Here is a 17,557-nt window from a genome sequence, read left to right on the forward strand (position 1 = left end):
TCTTTGTGGTTTTATTTACCTTTGGTCTTTGATGATGGTGATGTACAGATAGGTTTTTGGTGTGGATGTGCTTTCTGTTTGTTAGTTTTCTAACAGTCAGGACCCTCAGCTGCAGGTCTGTTGGAGTTTGCTGGAGGTCCACTCCAGACCCTGTTTGCCTGGGTATCAGCAGCAGTGGCTGTAGAACAGCGGATATTGGTGAACTGCAAATGCTGCTGCTTGATCATTCCTCTGGAAGTGTTGTCTCAGAGAAGTACCCGGCCATGTGAGGTGTCAGACCGCCCCTACTGGGGGGTGCCTCCTAGTTAGGCTACTCAGGGGTCAGGGACCCACTTGAGGAGGCAGTCTGCCCATTCTTAGATCTCCAGCTGTGTGCTGGGAGAACCACTACTCTCTTCAAAGCTGTCAGACAGGGACATTTAAGTCTGCAGAGGTTACTGCTGCCTTTTGTTTGTCTGTGCCCTGCCCCCAAAGGTGGAGTCTACAGAGGCAGGCAGGCCTCCTTGAGTTGTGGTGGGCTCCATCCAGTTCGAGCTTCCTGGCTGTTTTGTTTACCTAGTCAAACCTCGGCAATGGCAGGCGCCTCTCCCCCAGCCTGGCTGCTGCCTTGCAGTTTGATCTCAGACTGCTGTGGTAGCAATGAGCAATGCTCTGTGGGTGTAAGACCCTCCAAGCCAGGTGCCAGATATAATCTCCTGGTGTGCCATTTGTTAAACCCATTGGAAAAGCGCAGTATTAGGGTGGGTGTGACCCAATTTTCCAGGTGCCATCTGTCACCCCTTTCTTTGACTAGGAAAGGGAATTCCCTGACCCCTTGAGCTTCCCAGGTGAGGCAATGCCTCGCCATGCTTCGGCTCACACACGGTGAGCTGCTCCCACTGTCCTGCATCCACTGTCTGGCACTCCCCAGTGAGATGAACCAAGTACCTCAGTTGGAAATGCAGAAATCACCCGTCTTCTGCATTGCTCATGCTGGGAGCTTTAGACTGGAGCTGTTGCTATTTGGCCATCTTGGCTCCACCCTCATCTTAAAGAAATTTTAAGTTAATTTTATTCTGATCCAAGTTTGAGGACTAATAGCTTGGGAAACACAGACTCAGTCAGTGCAAACTGAGAATGTGGCTTGGCGTGGTGGCTCATGACTGTAATCCTAGCACTTTCGGAGGCCGAGGCGGGCAGATCACGAGGTCAGGAGATCCAGAGCATCCTGGCTAACAGGGTGAAACCCTGTCTCTACTAAAAATACAAAAATATTAGCCAGGCGTGGTGGCGGGCACCTGTAGTCCCAGCTAGTCAGGAGGCTGAGGCAGGAGAATGGTGTGAACCTGGGAGACGGAGCTTACAGTGAGCCGATATCGTGCCACTGCACTCCAGCCTGGGCGACAGAGCGAGATTCCATCTCAAAAAAAACAAAAAACAAAAAACAAACAAAACAATTGAGAATGTGCTCCCAAATGGGCTACACAAAACACTGTATTTTTACATTCTGTTATATAGGAAATGGAAGAAGGGGAGCAGTGAAGTGAAAGTGACATTCTTATAATTTTGATTGACGCTCATTTACATTACATGTAAGATAAAGTAAATATGTGGTTATGGTATGTAGGGTAAAATGTTAATAAGCATGTAGGTTTCTTACGGTCTGGAAAGTGATGACTTACTATATCTTGCCTTTGTGTTTTATCTGATAGACAAAGTTGTGATCAGTAAACATTGATGAAATATTTGACAGAATCCAGCCCTGCAGAGGAGAGTTCAGCTTTAGTATGCAGGCCTAGTTTTATGCATATGGCTAACCTGAAGCCATCTTGGCCCACTTTTAGAATTTTATTTCAATTTTTCTTTTTCTGATAGTTGCAAATAAATAAAAAGTATTGGCATACAACATAAATCCAATATAAGAATTCATGGACAATTACATCCCTTTTGTAGCCCCTTCCTAAACCATTCATCACATTAGCAGTTCGCATCAAAGACAAAGGGCTTCCTGTGGTGAGTAGAGGAGATTTGAAATATTTAACTAAGTATGCCAGAACAGGGCTTTATAATTTCAGTATCAGCTCATTGTGATTTTTCTGAGAAATAAGTAAATAAGTGATTGATAGGAATGGAAATATTTCCTGTTTAAACTTTAATGATGCTTTTTAGTTCATTTTCCTCATTGTCCAAAGCTTCCTTCCTTTCTTTCTTTTTTTTATTTTTTTCTTATACTTTAAGTTCTGGGATACATGTGCAGAATATGTAGGTTTGTTACATAGGTATGCATGTGCCATGGTGGTTTGCTGCACGTGTCGTGATGGTTTGCTGCACCCATCAACCCATCATCTACATTAGGTATTTCTCCTAATGCTATCCCTCCCCTACCCCCACACCCCCAACAGTCCCTAGTGTTTGACGTTCCCCTCCCTATGTCCATGTGTTCTCAGTGTTCAACTCCCGCTTGTGAGTGAGAACATGTGGTCTTTGGTTTTCTGTTCCTGTGTTAGTTTGCTGAGAACGATGGTTTCCAGCTTCATCCATGTCCCTTCAAAGGACATGAATTCATCCTTTTTAATGGCTGCATAGTATTTCATGGTGTGTATGTGCTACATTTTCTTTATCCAGTCTATCATTGATGAGTATTTGGGTTGGTTCCAAGTCTTTGCTACTGTGAATAGTGCTGCAATAAGCATAGGTGTGCATGTGTGTTTATAGTAGGATGATTTATAATCCTTTGGGTATATACCCAGTAATGGGATTGCTGGGTCAAATAGTGTTTCTGGTTCTAGATCATTGAGGAATCGCTACACTGTCTTCCACAATGGTTGAACTAGTTGACAGTCCCACCAACAGTGTAAAAGTGTTCCTATTTCTCCACATCCTCTCCAGCATCTGTTGTTTCCTGACTTTTTAATGATCGCCATTCTAAGTGGTATGATATGGTATCTCATTGTGGTTTTGATTTGCATTTCTCTAATGAGCAGTGATGAGGAGCCTTTTTTCATATATTTTTTGACTGCATAAATGTCTTCTTTTGACAAGTGTCTGTTTACCCACTTTTTGAAGGGGTTATTTCTTGTAAATTTGTTTAAATTCCTTTTAGATTCTGAATATTAGCCCTTTGTCAGATGGATAGACTGAAAAGAATTTTCTTCCATTCTGTAGGTGGCCTGTTCACTCTGATGATACTTTCTTTTGCTGTGTAGAAGCTCTTTAGTTTAATTAGATCCCATTTGTCAATTTTGGCTTTTGTTGCCATTGCTTTTGGTGTTTTAGTCAGGAAGTCTTTGCCCATGCCTGTGTCCTGAATGGTATTGCCTAGGTTTTCTTCCAAGGTTTTTATGGTTTTAGGTTTTACAGTTGAGTTTTTAAACCATCTTTAGTTAATTTTTGTACAACGTGTAAGGAAGGGGTCCAGTTTCAGTTTTCTGCATATGGCTAGCCAGTTTTCCCAATACCATTTACTAAATAGGGAATCCTTTCCCCATTGTTTATTTTTGTCAGGTTTGTCAAAGATCAGATGATTGTAGATGTGTGGCATTATTTCTGAGGCCTCTGTTCTGTTCCATTGGTCTATGTATCTGTTTTGGTGCCTGTACCATGCTGTTTTGGTTACTGTAGCCTTGTAGTATAGTTTGAAGTCAGGTAGTGTGATGCCTCCAGGTTTGTTCTTTTTGCTTAGGATTGTCTTGGCTATCTGGGCTCTTTTTTTGGTTCCATATGAAATTTAAAGAAGTTTTTTTTCTAATTCTGTGAAGAAAGTCAATGGTAGCTTGATGGGGATAGCATTGAATCTATTAATTACTTTGAGCAGTATGGCCATTTTCACGATATTGATTCTTCCTGTCTTGTCCAAGGGTTTCTAAAGCACCTGTAAACACTTTAAATGCTTCAGTTTTCAGTATTTTGAATATTGCTGTTTTGTATTAATTACAGATTAGATTTATTCTTACTATTTCTGAAAAAAGTTGCCAATTTTTAAATTTAGTACTATAAAGTTAAAATTTACATAGTAGTTATGAATCAGTTGATGAACATATATATGTATGTAATAAATAATATTTTTGTACTTTCTTTAAATTTGCTACTCCAAGACTCTGTTTTGCTTGAGTGGTTGAATATTTGCTCTCAATTGTTATTAGGCCTGCCCTTGCCCCAGGATTTACAAAGGTCCTGGGTACTGTCAATGGAAGACAAGTTTCAATCAGTTTTGGAGATTTATTTGCCAAAGTTAAGGATGCGCCTGGGAGACAGGTCTATGCCTTTCTCTGAAGATGATTTTGAGGGGTCCAAATTTAAAAGGGAAAGGGTGGTATATTGAGAAGCATACGGTTTTCACAAAAACAAAAGGGTCAAAGGAGAACTGGGAGGAATCTTCATTTTACATAAGATAACACAGACAAATGAGGTAGGGGAACAACCAAATATGCATTTGTGTCTGGAGAGCTGGGGTGACTGCATTTGTATAAAGCTAACCATTTGCATTGCCATGGTGAAGTTTTAACAGCTCACCAGGAATTTCCTTGTGGGCAAAACATGGGGGAGGCAAGTACCTTTTCATTTTGTAGCCATCTTATTTAGCAACCAAAAGGTGGAGGCAGGTTTGAGTGACCCAGTTCCCAGCTTGACTTTTCCTTTTGACTAAATGAGTTTGGGGTCCCCAAATTTAATTTCCTTTCACAGTGCTCATGCATCAGCAAAGCATTGGAGAGGTACCTCAGGGTATTGGGTCAATTGTCCCATCTATATGGCCTCCTCTGGTTTGTCATACCTCTTACGGGCCACAGTTAGGCCCAGGGAAGATTTTTATGCCTCTAATAGGCTGTGGGGTCCAGTCTCCTAAGGCACAAGGCCCAGCCATTTCTTTTGAGGTACTGTCACCTCCTGGGAGTGCTACTCCAACAGAGGAAATGTATCTGAATGACTTCTGTTACATTCCAGTCTCAGGAGACATCTCTCTCTCTCCACAATCCCAAGAATTTTGTTTCTCCCCGTATGACACTTACTGTCATCTCTTCAACAAGCTTAGCTTTTTACTTTTGTCTTCTGAAATCATAATATAAGGCAGCTTCAGCTTTCTGCCTTGAAGTTCAGGCATGAATGGAAGAAAATCTTCATCTATCCAACTACCTATGTCTCTATGTATCTATATGGTTTTCCATATAGAAATGAAATTCTACGTTTGTCTTCTGCCAGAACTCGGTTGTGGATAAGTTAATAACTTAATTGTCAAAACAAAACTATTAAAAATTATACACACACACACACACACACACACACACACACCCTCAGAATAGAGAAGTACAAACTATGAAGAGAGAGGAGTTACTAAACAAAATATGCAAAGCCTTCATACTTAAGAGACATCAATGATATCCCATCACCTATATGTCTCTACTTCTCTTTTACAAACCAAACATTTTTATTTTTTTAACTGTTTCCAAAAGGGACATTGTGTTACATTGCCTCACTTTTCCCTTCACACTACTCTGCAAGTTTCCAAATGGTGTTTTCTAATGTAAGTGTGGGACCCCAAAATGAATAAGGTAATCCATTTTCCAACATATTTTGCACCAAAGGTTTGCAATTAGGATTTATAATATATATATATGTGAATATGTGTGTGTGTGTATATACACACACATATATATAGAGAAAGGGAGAGACAGAGAGAGAGAGAAAGAGAAAGAAAATTTAACTTTATAATAGAAACCAAAACTACCTTTTTTTCTCAAAACAATAGATATGAATATAAAGCATATACTCAAAGCTTATGCTCCAGGAATCTGGATAGTCCCTGTGAATTTGGATTTTATTTTGTTGGCAATAAGTTCGTATTACACAGTCTGAAATTAAAGGGTCTGAAAGGCTGGTAGGAGAGTGAAATGATTAGGAGATTTATGTTTGGGAGTCTTGTAAAAGATGAGACTAGAATATCAACCTAAAGGAGAAAATGGAGAGAAAATTAATATAGAGAGTTTATTTGGGTCAGATTTGAGGACTGCAACCCAAGAGACAGATTCAAGTTGCCCTGAGTATATGCTCCAATTAGTGGCAGTTACACGTGGGTTTTTAAAGGAAAGAAGAGGCAGTTCCTAAGTTGTTTACCAATCACTTACATTAAAATAACATAAACTGTTGATTAGCTATACCTGGTTCTTGTGCCACGAATTCCAAGAACATGAAGATAATGGGTGAGGCAGCACTATTCAGACTCTCCTGATTTATTTTTCTTTTCTCAGGAGGAAGAAAGGTCAGAAGGAGGATGGTAGATAAGCAGTTATTGTATTAATCTAGGACAGAGATAATGGCATCCTGAACCTGGGAGAATGACAAAGGGATGAAAAAGCAGACTTGATTAACAGTGCTCCTTTGAAGATGAAGATCAATAATACATAATGACCAATAGTGGCTCCCCAGTGATTTGATGCTACATGAGCCTGTGAACAACCTGAAGTCAGGGGAGGCCTAACAATGACCTTGAAAGGAAGATTTAGACAGAGCCTTGGTCTCATGACTGTGAAGCTGCCAAATACACCCTACATTGTTTTTGAACTTTTAGGTTCTTTTATTTTTTATTTTTGTACATCAGAGAGAAATATGCTTCTATACTGTTTGAGCCCTTATTTTTATTTCTGTTATATGTCACTAAACCTAATTCAAATACAGTATTTTCTCTTATAATCTTATTTGTACTGAGGTAAAATTTGCGTACAGTGAAATGTATAAATGTTCATACAATTCAATAAGGGTTCTGGTTATCTATATAACTTAGTGGCTTGAAACAATTTTTTTTTTATCAACTCGCACAGTTTTGGAGTTGACTGTCTTGTCTGGATAATTATCATTTGAGGTGTCTCCTTAAACCACAGGGTGTGGTTTGATGTCAACTGAGTCTCTAGTCATCTGAAGGCTTGATTGGGTTGAACATCCAAAATGGCTCTCTCACATGCCTGGCAGTTTCTGCTTGCTGTTACTTGGGCAGTTGGTTAGAACTATAAACCTGATCCTCTATACATGGCTCTCCACGTGACATTGCCTTCTCATGGCGTGGTGGCTGGATTCTGCATGTCCCAAGAGACCCAGGAGCAAACTATAAGGCTTTTTTAGTAGTTTGGCCTCTTAAGTCCTAGGGCGTCACTTCTGCCACATTCTGTTAGTCAACTAAGTCACTAAATTAAGCCCAGATTCACAAGTATTGGGATTAGCCTCTATCTCTTGTTTGGAGGAGTGGCAAGGTCACATTGCACAACATACATTATGGGAGATACTGCTGTGGTCATCTTTAAAAATTTAATCTGTTTCATTGAGTTTTGATACATACATATACCCATGTTACCATCCCTAATATATAATATTTCCATCATGCCACCTTCCATTCAATCCTTACACCGCCCATAGACCATCACCATGCAGTAGTTTTGTCTGTGCTTGAATTTCGCATATATGAAATCACATAGTATGTACACTTTTGTGTTTGGCTTTTCTCACTCAATGTAGTATTTTTGAGATTTATGCATGTCGTTACTTGTAGCATTAATTTGTTCTTTGTTGTTACTGAGAATAATCCTATTATATAAACATACCACGAATTGTTTATCCATTTTCCCACTGACAGATAGTTGAGTTGTTTCTAGTTTGGGACTATTGCGAATAACAGTACTATAGGCATTCTTGTACAAGTCTTTTTATGGCAATGTTTTCATTGCTTTGGGAATGGAATTTCTAGGTCAGGATGTAAGGTGTACAGTTAACTTACAAAGGCACAGACAAATAGATTTCCTACATTGTTATAGCTTATTTTCACTTCCATCAGCAACGTATTAGAGTTTCATTGTTCTATATTCCTCAAAATTTGGTATTGTCAGTTTTTTTAATGTTAGCCATTCTAGTTAGTGTGAAATAGAAGTTCATTACGCTTTTAATTTGAATTTTTCCAAAGACTAATGATTTTGATCATAGTGGCTTTGTTGATCTTTCTCAGATTTTGTTCTGTATATCACCAAAATCTGCTCTTAAAACTTCTCTTCACTTCTACTATTTTGGGGTCCACTTTGCTGTTATTTTTCCCATTTCTAATGTTGGCTAATTAATTTTTAGGTTTCCCTTGCTGTTAGATGAATGTTTATGTAACATTTCCTCTGAAGTGCCATTTTCTTGCACATGATAAATTTTTATATGTAGTATTTTACTATCATTTAATTCTAAATATTTTTCAAATTCCATTGTTATTTCTTTTTTTGAGCCATAGGTGACCTAGAATTACTGTTTTTTATTTCCCAATATATGTAGGGTTAATTTATCCTTTTGTTATAGTTTTCTAACTTAATTATGTTTTATTTCAGGGAATATAATCTACTCATGTAGATTACCTACATTTTGCAGTTTGTTAAGCCATACTTTCTAAGCTAGAATGTGATCAAGTTTTAGGAATTGTTGGCCTCCTGTTGCTTACAACCAGCTGTGTGCTTGCATTGACTGTAGAGAAAAAAGAGGTAAAGTAAACACACCCCATATACAACTCAGCCCAGGTCCTGTGCCTGGTCTATATTGTGAATAGGGGGGACATAGAAAAAAACAAGAGAGAGATAAATTGTTCTTGTGTGTTTGGGAAAAATGTATATTCTCTAATAAATAAATATAGAATTCTCTCTATATCCATTTGGTCAAGCATAGTGGTGGTATTGCTTCTATAGCTTTGCTAAATTTTTGTTGTTTGTTGTTGCATACTTATCAGTAGTTAAAAATAATAACTCAAACTCCTGTTTACTAATTTATTCTCGCAGAGCTGCTCTTACTAACCTCTTTCTCTAACATGTTTAAAATAGCTTTTCATTTCTCCAGGGGCTTAGCTCAAGTTTTTTTTTTTTTTTTTTTTCTTTTAATCTATAATATCTTGGATTTCACGTTTCCTTCTTTAGTCCTTCAAACTTGCTTTTAGAGACAGAAGCCAAAAGCCATCTTTACTGGCACTAAAACTCATATCACTAACTTTTCTGTATTAGTTTTTTATCCAGAAATCTCTTCTTAATTGGATATAATCTATTTTTTGTATGTGCAGATTCTTCTGAGGTTTCAATGTAAATATTTAAAAAATAAATAATGATATCTCTTCTTTTCACTTATTTATATTCTTTATTCTTTTTCTTTTTAATGTTATTCTTGACTGCAACTGCCTATTACATTTTGAGTAGTAGTAATGATATGGACACCCTTGTATTGTTTCTGGCTTTTAAGATAAAGCTTCCAATGATTTATCATTAATTATCATGTTTGGTTTAGTTTTTCCTAGATACATTTAATTAAAATAAGGAGAACTATTCTTAGCTTGGAAAGTTTTTTTATTTGTTTTTAGAATCATGAATGGAAACTTAATTTAATGGAATTATTCTTTGGCATATATAAAAATATTTCCTACTATTTTGTTTTAAGTACATCAATACACCAATGTTATGGTCTGTAAAAATAGATTTTGCAGTATTAAATCATCTTGCTCTTCTGAGACTAAACCCATCTCTGTTATAATGGATTCTTTTTTATTGATATCCCTAGGTATGGTTTTCTTATGTTTTGTTTAGAAATTTTTGCAGCTGGGTTAATAGGTAATATTTCCCAGAAAGTGCCCTTTCCCATACTGCCCCAGATTCTATAACCTTGGGTGGCTCAAAATTTTATATATTTTTGTATAGAATATAATAAGATTGTTGAAACTCTAAAAAGGCATGATAATAATAAAACTACTAAAAGCCTTAGGAAGGTATTCTGGACAGAAAGAATGAGTATAATAAAAATAGATAATGATAAAAATAATTAAAATGATTTTATTAACAATTTTAAAAGCAGTTTTTGTTTAAGTGTGCTGGTTATTCTTTTGATTATTATAATATTAGATATTGTATTTTTTGTTTGTTTAAACATCTAAGAGAATCACGTGTAATATATATATATATATATATATATATATATATATATATATATATAAAACAAGGCCACAACATACATGTGTATGTGTGTATCTCTTTGTAATTTATAATTTAATGCTTAAAATTGTTACATCTATGTAATTGTGAATCAGTACTTTCAATATTTTATTATAAAAGGCCAGGTATGCACAAAGGTTAATAAATCCCCATTTATTTTCAACCTATATTTTATAGTTATCAAACCCACATATTTTGATGTACTAATTTTGTAATATTTTCATGTCTAAAGTATTTATTGCTTAGTCCATTTATATAATTAATTAAAAGGGTATTACACAAAAAAACACGTAATAAGTATTCCTTTCCACTTGGATAGTAAGGTCCCATTAACAAGAAATACTGATATAATCCCTATTTGTAGATGAGATAACTGAGGCACCTGCAGTTTAAGTAATCTGCACAATGAAACAGACTTAGTCTGTTCTGGAGCAAGGATTAAAGTAAGCTGCTGATTCCTGCGTTGCACACTTACCCACTATACCACACAAAAGTCTGAGAGGGAGAAAAGCCAATTGTCCTAGGAGTGTAATGATGAATGAAAAAGAAGACACTTAATTCCAGAAGGGGTGGTTGGCAGGGTCAGATACCATGGAGGGATCAGGTAAGATCAGTACTGCAAAGTTCATAGTGGATTTGTCCACTGGGAGATTCTTGTCAGCCTTGGAGAGATCATCTCAAAGCTGAGGTCATAGCAGAAACTATATTCCAGATATTATATTTTTTGTACTAGAATAAATTTAAGAGTAAATATCATTTAATATAAAAACCATATCTGATATAATTAAAGCCTAAAATCAAGCCATTTTTTTGGCCACTTGAGATAAATATGCAAGGTAAATTTTTGAAATCTATTTAAATTATCAGTATTTACCCCTGGGAAGTGGTAGAGAAAATGTGGCAGCTACTTTAGACCGTCTTCCACAGTGGGATGCTTTATAAGCCAAGAACATTAGAGCAAGCAGAGTGCTGGGTCCTAGAAATAGTTGGTATCTAAAATAATTTTTTTTTTTTTTTACCTTTCATTTCATTATTTAGGGAAGGTTTTGCTTATTTTAAAGGGAGAGCAATTCAATCATTCAGATCATTTTTATTCACTTAATGTTTTATTTCCATTTCTATCCACAAATTCAATGAGTACCCTATGTTTTGGGACTGTAGAAAATAAAAAGGATATTTTAATCTTAAGCATAATTTTAATTAAAGCTAATTTTTACTTTTACATCATCTTTTGCCGATTAAGGAAAAATTATAGCTACTTCTTGACAGTGATGTAAAAGTGAAATAATCCAATTTAACAAGTTCATTTTAGTTTCTTCCCATTTAATTGTGATTTTCCTGCAAAGTAAAAAAAAAAAAAAAAAAAAAAAAAATGTGTCTTAATAGCAGAAGAAGTTAAAATTTCTAGCCTCATTTTATTTTTTTATTTCTGTTGTAAAATGGTCTGGGGGTTACTAAAGACTATGAAATATCATGAAATATGCTACTGTTGGCTCCTTTTTGTACAATTCACAAGTCAACATGCTCTGTGCATATAACTGTCCTGAGAAGGAATGAAATGTTATGAATTATTTCTGCAGTAGGTTTTAATAGATGGTTCAAGACTCTCTTTTTAGCAAATAGCGTTTTAGAAGCTGAATGTTTGAACTCCATTACTGATTAGTATTTGTGACCAAGTTCTGTTATTCAACTCCACTTAAACTTGTTTTGCTAATCTCTTCTGGCAAATGGTTCTCAACCATTTAAATATTCCACTCTATTTCAAAGTCTCTTTGAGAATTTAGGTCCAACAATGAATAACACAAACTCCCCTTTTTTGGATGAAGATAGATATTTAATTTCTCTCGTGCATTCATCTATTAAATGACTATCATTTACTGACACCCTACAATATGGGAAATATTTTATCTTACTTAATCCTCAGACAACTCTGCTTAGATATTGTCATTTCCGTTTTACAGATGAGAAACTGAAACTTGAACAGGTAGGGAGTGCTTATTGAATAATTAGGGAGGAGGGATCCAGAAGCCAAGTACCTAGCATTCGTGCCCACCTTCCTGCTGCCCTGCTCCTCCCGGAAGCAATTGCCATAGAAGATACAGATGTGGCTGTTTACATTCCTCCCTGGTCCTCAGTTAATCCTTGCAGGCATCACTGGGAGTCTCACCCCTCGGCCAAATTTCTAGTCTTTTTATGGCTATCAACACTGCCTGAGAAATTGTTGTATACAAGTGGTTTTCAACCAGTGAGCCCATGAAGAACTACCTCCCCTGGCTTTTATGAACTGCACATTTCCTTCCTCCTCAGCCTCTTTGCTGGAGCTCTTAGAGAGTCTAGAATGGTATTGGCAGAATCCTGGTGTTGGAATGTCATCGTGTATAGTTTGAAACAATCTCCATTTCGCTCTGCCCTTGCCCTTCTCTTTTCCCTCTCTCTTTACCCCTTTTCTTCCTCCTTTCTCTTTGCAGATTCTTCTCTACCCCTACCCATACCCCCCTTTCCTCTCTCCTTTAAGGCAAATCAGATTAGATGGGTTAATTTAAAAACTCCTTAGGTGATTTTACTTTCTTTTTCCCTCCTTCCCTAACCCCTGTGACCTTCTGAACCCCCTTCCTCAAATATGAAAAAATGTTAATTTCAGTGCAGTTATTTTAACACAGATTTTCTGATTCTAATTATTTTCTATTTTTTTCCAGAAAAAAAAGACATATCTATCATGCTCATCCTATAATAAATGTTTAAATTTTAAGGTAGCCTCTTTTTAGAGAAGGTTTTCTGGTTTAGAATATGGTTTTACTCAATAATAGAAAAATGTTTATGTTAGAGTAAGGGATTGTACTTAACCAAAGCTAAAGAACAAAATAAAAGAAGACCAAGAAAAAGATTATTCTACTTCCTACATCTCTACAAACATTATACTTTTCATGTTTACGTCAAAGCTCTGATTTTGTTACACAATGACTTTAAGCTACTTAGGTTGCTTTTTTTTTTTTGAGACAGAGTCTCACTCTGTTGCCTAGGCTGGAGTGCAATGGCACAGCATCGGCTCACCGCAGCCTCCACCTCCCGGGTTCAAGCGATTTTCATGCCTCAGCCTCCCGAGTAGCTGGATTACAGGCATGTGCCAGCACACCCAGCTAATTTTTTATTTTTATTAGAGAAGGGGTTTCACCATGTTGGCCAGGCTGGTCTTGAACTCCCTACCTCAGATGATCCTCCTGCCTTAGCTTCCCAAAGTGCTTGGATTACAGGCGTGAGCCACCGTACCAGCCCTTGGGTTGCATATTAAACTCACCTGGGGAGCTTAAAACAAAACAAGACAAACAGACATTCCTGGACAACTCCAGGGACTAAATGTAATAGGTCTGGAGTTAGGATGTAAGGAATCAGTAGATGTATGATTACTTTTTAAAGATGCTTTTCCAACTCTCTGTAAAGTACCTATTTTAAAACTTCCAAATTGTCATGGAAAAATTAAAATGAAAGATAATTACCTTAAAATGGAAAATAAAAAGACACCCAAAAATCAAATGTAAATAATTAGAATCAACAGACATAAAATTGCTTTTGAGTAAATATAATCTACACAAATATAACACAGGGGAAAGGAAAACAGTTACAAAATTATATATATTATTGAGTGAAAATACATGTACCTAATTAATATGGAGATAAATATTATGCTCATAACTTATTGTCATTCCTCAATCATAACAAAACAAAGATATTAGTGAAAGAGTAATTTCATATGTTAAAAATCTACATGCAGATAAAAATCTAGATGACCTGGAATATGGTGATGACTTTTTAGATATGACACCAAATGCATGATCTATGAAAAAAAATTGATAAGGTGGACTTCATTAAATTTCAACTTCTGTCCTGTTAAAGACAATCCCAATAAAATGAGAAGGCAGGCACAGACTGTGAGGAATCATTTGCAAAAGACTCATTCGATAAAAGATGTTATTGAAAATATACACGGAACTCTTAGAAACTCGAAAAAAAAAGCAACATGATTAAAAATGGACCAAAAACCTTAAGAGCACCTCAACAAAGATGAAATATAGATGGCAAATAAGCATGTGAAAAGATACTCTATATCATAAGTCACCAGAGAAATGCAAATTAAAGCAATAATGAGACACCACACACCCTATTAGAATGGCCAAAAGTCAGAACACTTACAGCACCACGTCCTGGCAAGGACATGGAACAACAGGTGCTCTCATTTGATGCTGGTGGGAATAAAAAATGGTACAGCCACTTTGGAAGACAATTTGGTGGTTTCTTACACAGCTTACTTTGTAAGAAATACTCTTACCATAAGGTACAGCAATCATGCTGCTTGTTACTTACCAAGAGGAGTTGAAAACTTAAGTCCAGAGAAAAACCTGCACATGAATGTTTTAGCAGCTTTATACTTCTTAGAACTTGAAGGCAACTAAGATGTCCTTCAGTAGATAAACGGAAAACAGTAGTACATCAATATGGTAGAATATTATTTAACACTAAAAATGAATGTGCTGTTAAGTCATAAAAAGACATGGAGGAACCCTAAATGCATATCACTAAATGAAATAAGCCAATCTGAAAAGGCTACATAGTGTTTAATTCAAACTATAAGACATTCTGGAAAAGGCAAAACTACAGACAGTAAAAAACTAGTTGCCAGGCATGGTGGGGGGTTGGGGTGGTGGGGCTGATGAATAGACAGAGCACAGAGGATTTTTAAGGCATCAAAAACACTCTGTATGGTACTATAATGCATACATGGCATTATACATTTGTCCAAACCCATAGAATGTGCAACATCAAGAGTGAACCCCAATGTAAACTATGGACTTTGGGTAATTATGATGTGTTGATGTAGATTCACCAATTATAACACATGTACTGTTCTGGTCCAGATGTTGATAATAGGACAGGCTGCACATGTATGGGAGTCGAAGGTATATGGGAAATTTCTGTGCTTTCCTCTCCAATTTTGCTCTAAAACTGCTCTAAAAAAGTAAAGTCAGGCTAGGCATGGTGGCTCACCCCTGTAATCCCAATGTTTTGGGAGGCTGAGGTGGGCGAATCACCTGAGGTCAGGAGTTCGAGACCATCCTTGGCAACATGTTGTAACCCCATCTCTACTAAAAATATAAAAATTAGCCAGGCTTGGTGGTGAGTGCCTGTAATCCCAGCTACTTGGGTAGCTCAGGCAGGAGAATTGCTTGAACCTGGGACATGGAGGTTGCAATGGGCCAAGACTGCACCATTGCACTCTAGCCTGGGCAACAGAGTGAGACTCTGTCTCTAAATAAATAAATAAATGAAGTCTTTAAACAAACAAGAAAACAACCCATGTGCACATAGGGAACACGTGTTATATTACGTATTTCAATATCAAAAATTTTAATGTGACCAGTGATCTTTCTGATGCTTCTTAATTTTATCCAATTTGGATTGAATTTCAATAGTATTCTTTTCATGAACTAATATATCTCTCCACTGTTTCTGTATTTTGTTTGAATAATATTCATAGTAGAAAAATGAGTCTCACCTAAGTATGATGATGGGAATCGAAGAAGAAATTTTTTTCAGATTTCATCAATTTAAGAATGTTAAATTTTTTCCTAACATAAAGTTATGCTGTATTTTCAAAATTTAATGTCAAACGTTTTACCAGCAGTCAGTTCCTATAAGTTCTCCTATTACACTATACCCAAACAAATTATATTTTAAAGAAAGAAATGGATTCTGGATTCATGAACTCCTTATGTGTGAATCTTCTTCAGAAAATAAAATCTAAACATTCTATCAAATAATATGATGCTTAGTGATAATTTTTACAGACTGCAATATAAAGATTATCACCCACTTCAATGATAATTGCTAAATTATGAGATATCTTGTTTTAGTTTTCTATTGCTACCAAAACAAATTACAACAACTTAGAGGTTTAAAATAACATTCATTTACTATCTCACAGTTCTTTTGGTCACAAATCCAGGCAGATTGAGCTGGGTTCTCTGCTCGGTGTCTCACAAATTGAAACTAAGATAGCAGATGGAAAAAAAATATTTGCACACCACACATCCAAAAAAAAGGTTAATATCCAGTATATTTAAGGGAGTCAAACAACTCAATAGAAAAAAAAAAAACAGACAATTAAAAAAAATGAACATAGAACCTGGATAGACATTTCTCAAAAGAAGATACACAAATAGACAATAGATATATGAAAAGATGCTCTGCATCACTAATCATCAGTGAAATGCAAATTGAGACCACAATGAGACATCACCTTATATCTGTTAGAATGGCTATTACACAAGAGATGAGGCCGGGCGCGGTGGCGTAATCCCAGCATTTTGGGAGGCTATGGCAGGCAGATCACCTGAGTTCAGGAGTTCAAGACCAGCCTGACCAAGATGGTGAACCCTCATCTCTACTAAAAAATACAAAATATTAGCCGGGCATGGTGGCGGGAGCCTGTAATCCCAGCTACTTGGGAAGCTGAGGCAGGAGAATCGCTTGAACCCGGGAGGTGGAGGTTGCGGTGAGCCAAAATTGCTCCACTGCACTCCAGCCTGGGCAACAGAGTGAAACTCTGTATATTTAAAAAAAAAAAAAAGAAAAGAGGTCCGGCATGGTGGCTTACTTCCATAATCCTAGCACTTTTGGAGGCTGCAGTGAGTGGATCTCTTGAGCTCAGGAGTTTGCAATCAGCCTGGGCAACGTGGTGAAAACCCGTCTTTACTAAATAAATAAATACATACGTACATACAAACATTATATGGGCGTGGTGGCTAACACCTGTAGTCCCAGTTACTTGAGAGGCCAAAGCGGGAGGATCGCTTAAGCCCAGGAGGCGGAAGTTGCAGGTTGCAGTGAGCCCCAAGATCGTGGCCAGTGCACTCTAGCCTGGGTGACAGAGTGAGACCCTGTCTAAAAAAAAAAAAAAAAAAAAAAAAAAAGAAGAAGAAGAAAAGGCAACCCTTTACACTACTGGTGTCACTGTAAATTAGTATAGCCAATGTAGAAGTTCCTTAAAAAAAAAATTGAAAATAGAACTACCATAGGAACCAACAATCCCACTACTGGATATGTATTCAATGGAAATGAAATCAGCATGTCAAAGAGACATCTGCACTCCCATGTCCATTGCAGCACTATTCACAATAGCCAAGATATAAAATTAATCTAAGTGTCCATTGATGGATGAATGCATAACAAAAATGTAGTATATATACCTAATGATATTATAATTTAGCTTTTAAAAAGAAGGAAATTCTGTCATTTGAGACGACATGGATGAACTTGGAGGACATTATGCTAAGTGAAATAAGCCCAACATGGAAAGAAAAATAGGCCATGTTTTCACTTATATGTAGAGTCTAAAACTATCAAACTCATAGAAGCAGAGAGTAGAATGATGGTTGCCAACAGCTAGGAGTTGGAGGTAGAAATGGGGCATGTTGGTCAAAGGGTAACAAGTTTCAGTTAAAATCAATAAATTCTGGAGATCTGTTGTACAGCATGGTGACTATAGTTAATACATACTTGAAAGTGGCTCAGCGGGTTGACCTTAAATATTCTCACTACACACA

At 36.7% G+C, this 17,557-nt stretch overlaps 1 protein-coding gene and 1 non-coding gene across 10 annotated transcripts in view; both read left to right on the forward strand.

Moving 5' to 3' along the window:
* The window catches only part of TMEM232 (transmembrane protein 232), a 326,397-nt gene that overhangs the window by 47,723 nt on the left and 261,117 nt on the right, over positions 1 to 17,557 (forward strand). The window lies entirely within an intron of this gene.
* On the forward strand, positions 8,418 to 8,550 carry LOC116472087 (small nucleolar RNA SNORA51). Its single transcript, XR_004248996.1, has one exon. It is a non-coding gene; the product is annotated as a small nucleolar RNA SNORA51 (small nucleolar RNA).

This window comes from Hylobates moloch, unplaced genomic scaffold (assembly GCF_009828535.3).
Source record: "Hylobates moloch isolate HMO894 unplaced genomic scaffold, HMol_V3 SCAFFOLD_6, whole genome shotgun sequence".
NCBI lineage: Eukaryota > Metazoa > Chordata > Mammalia > Primates > Hylobatidae > Hylobates > Hylobates moloch.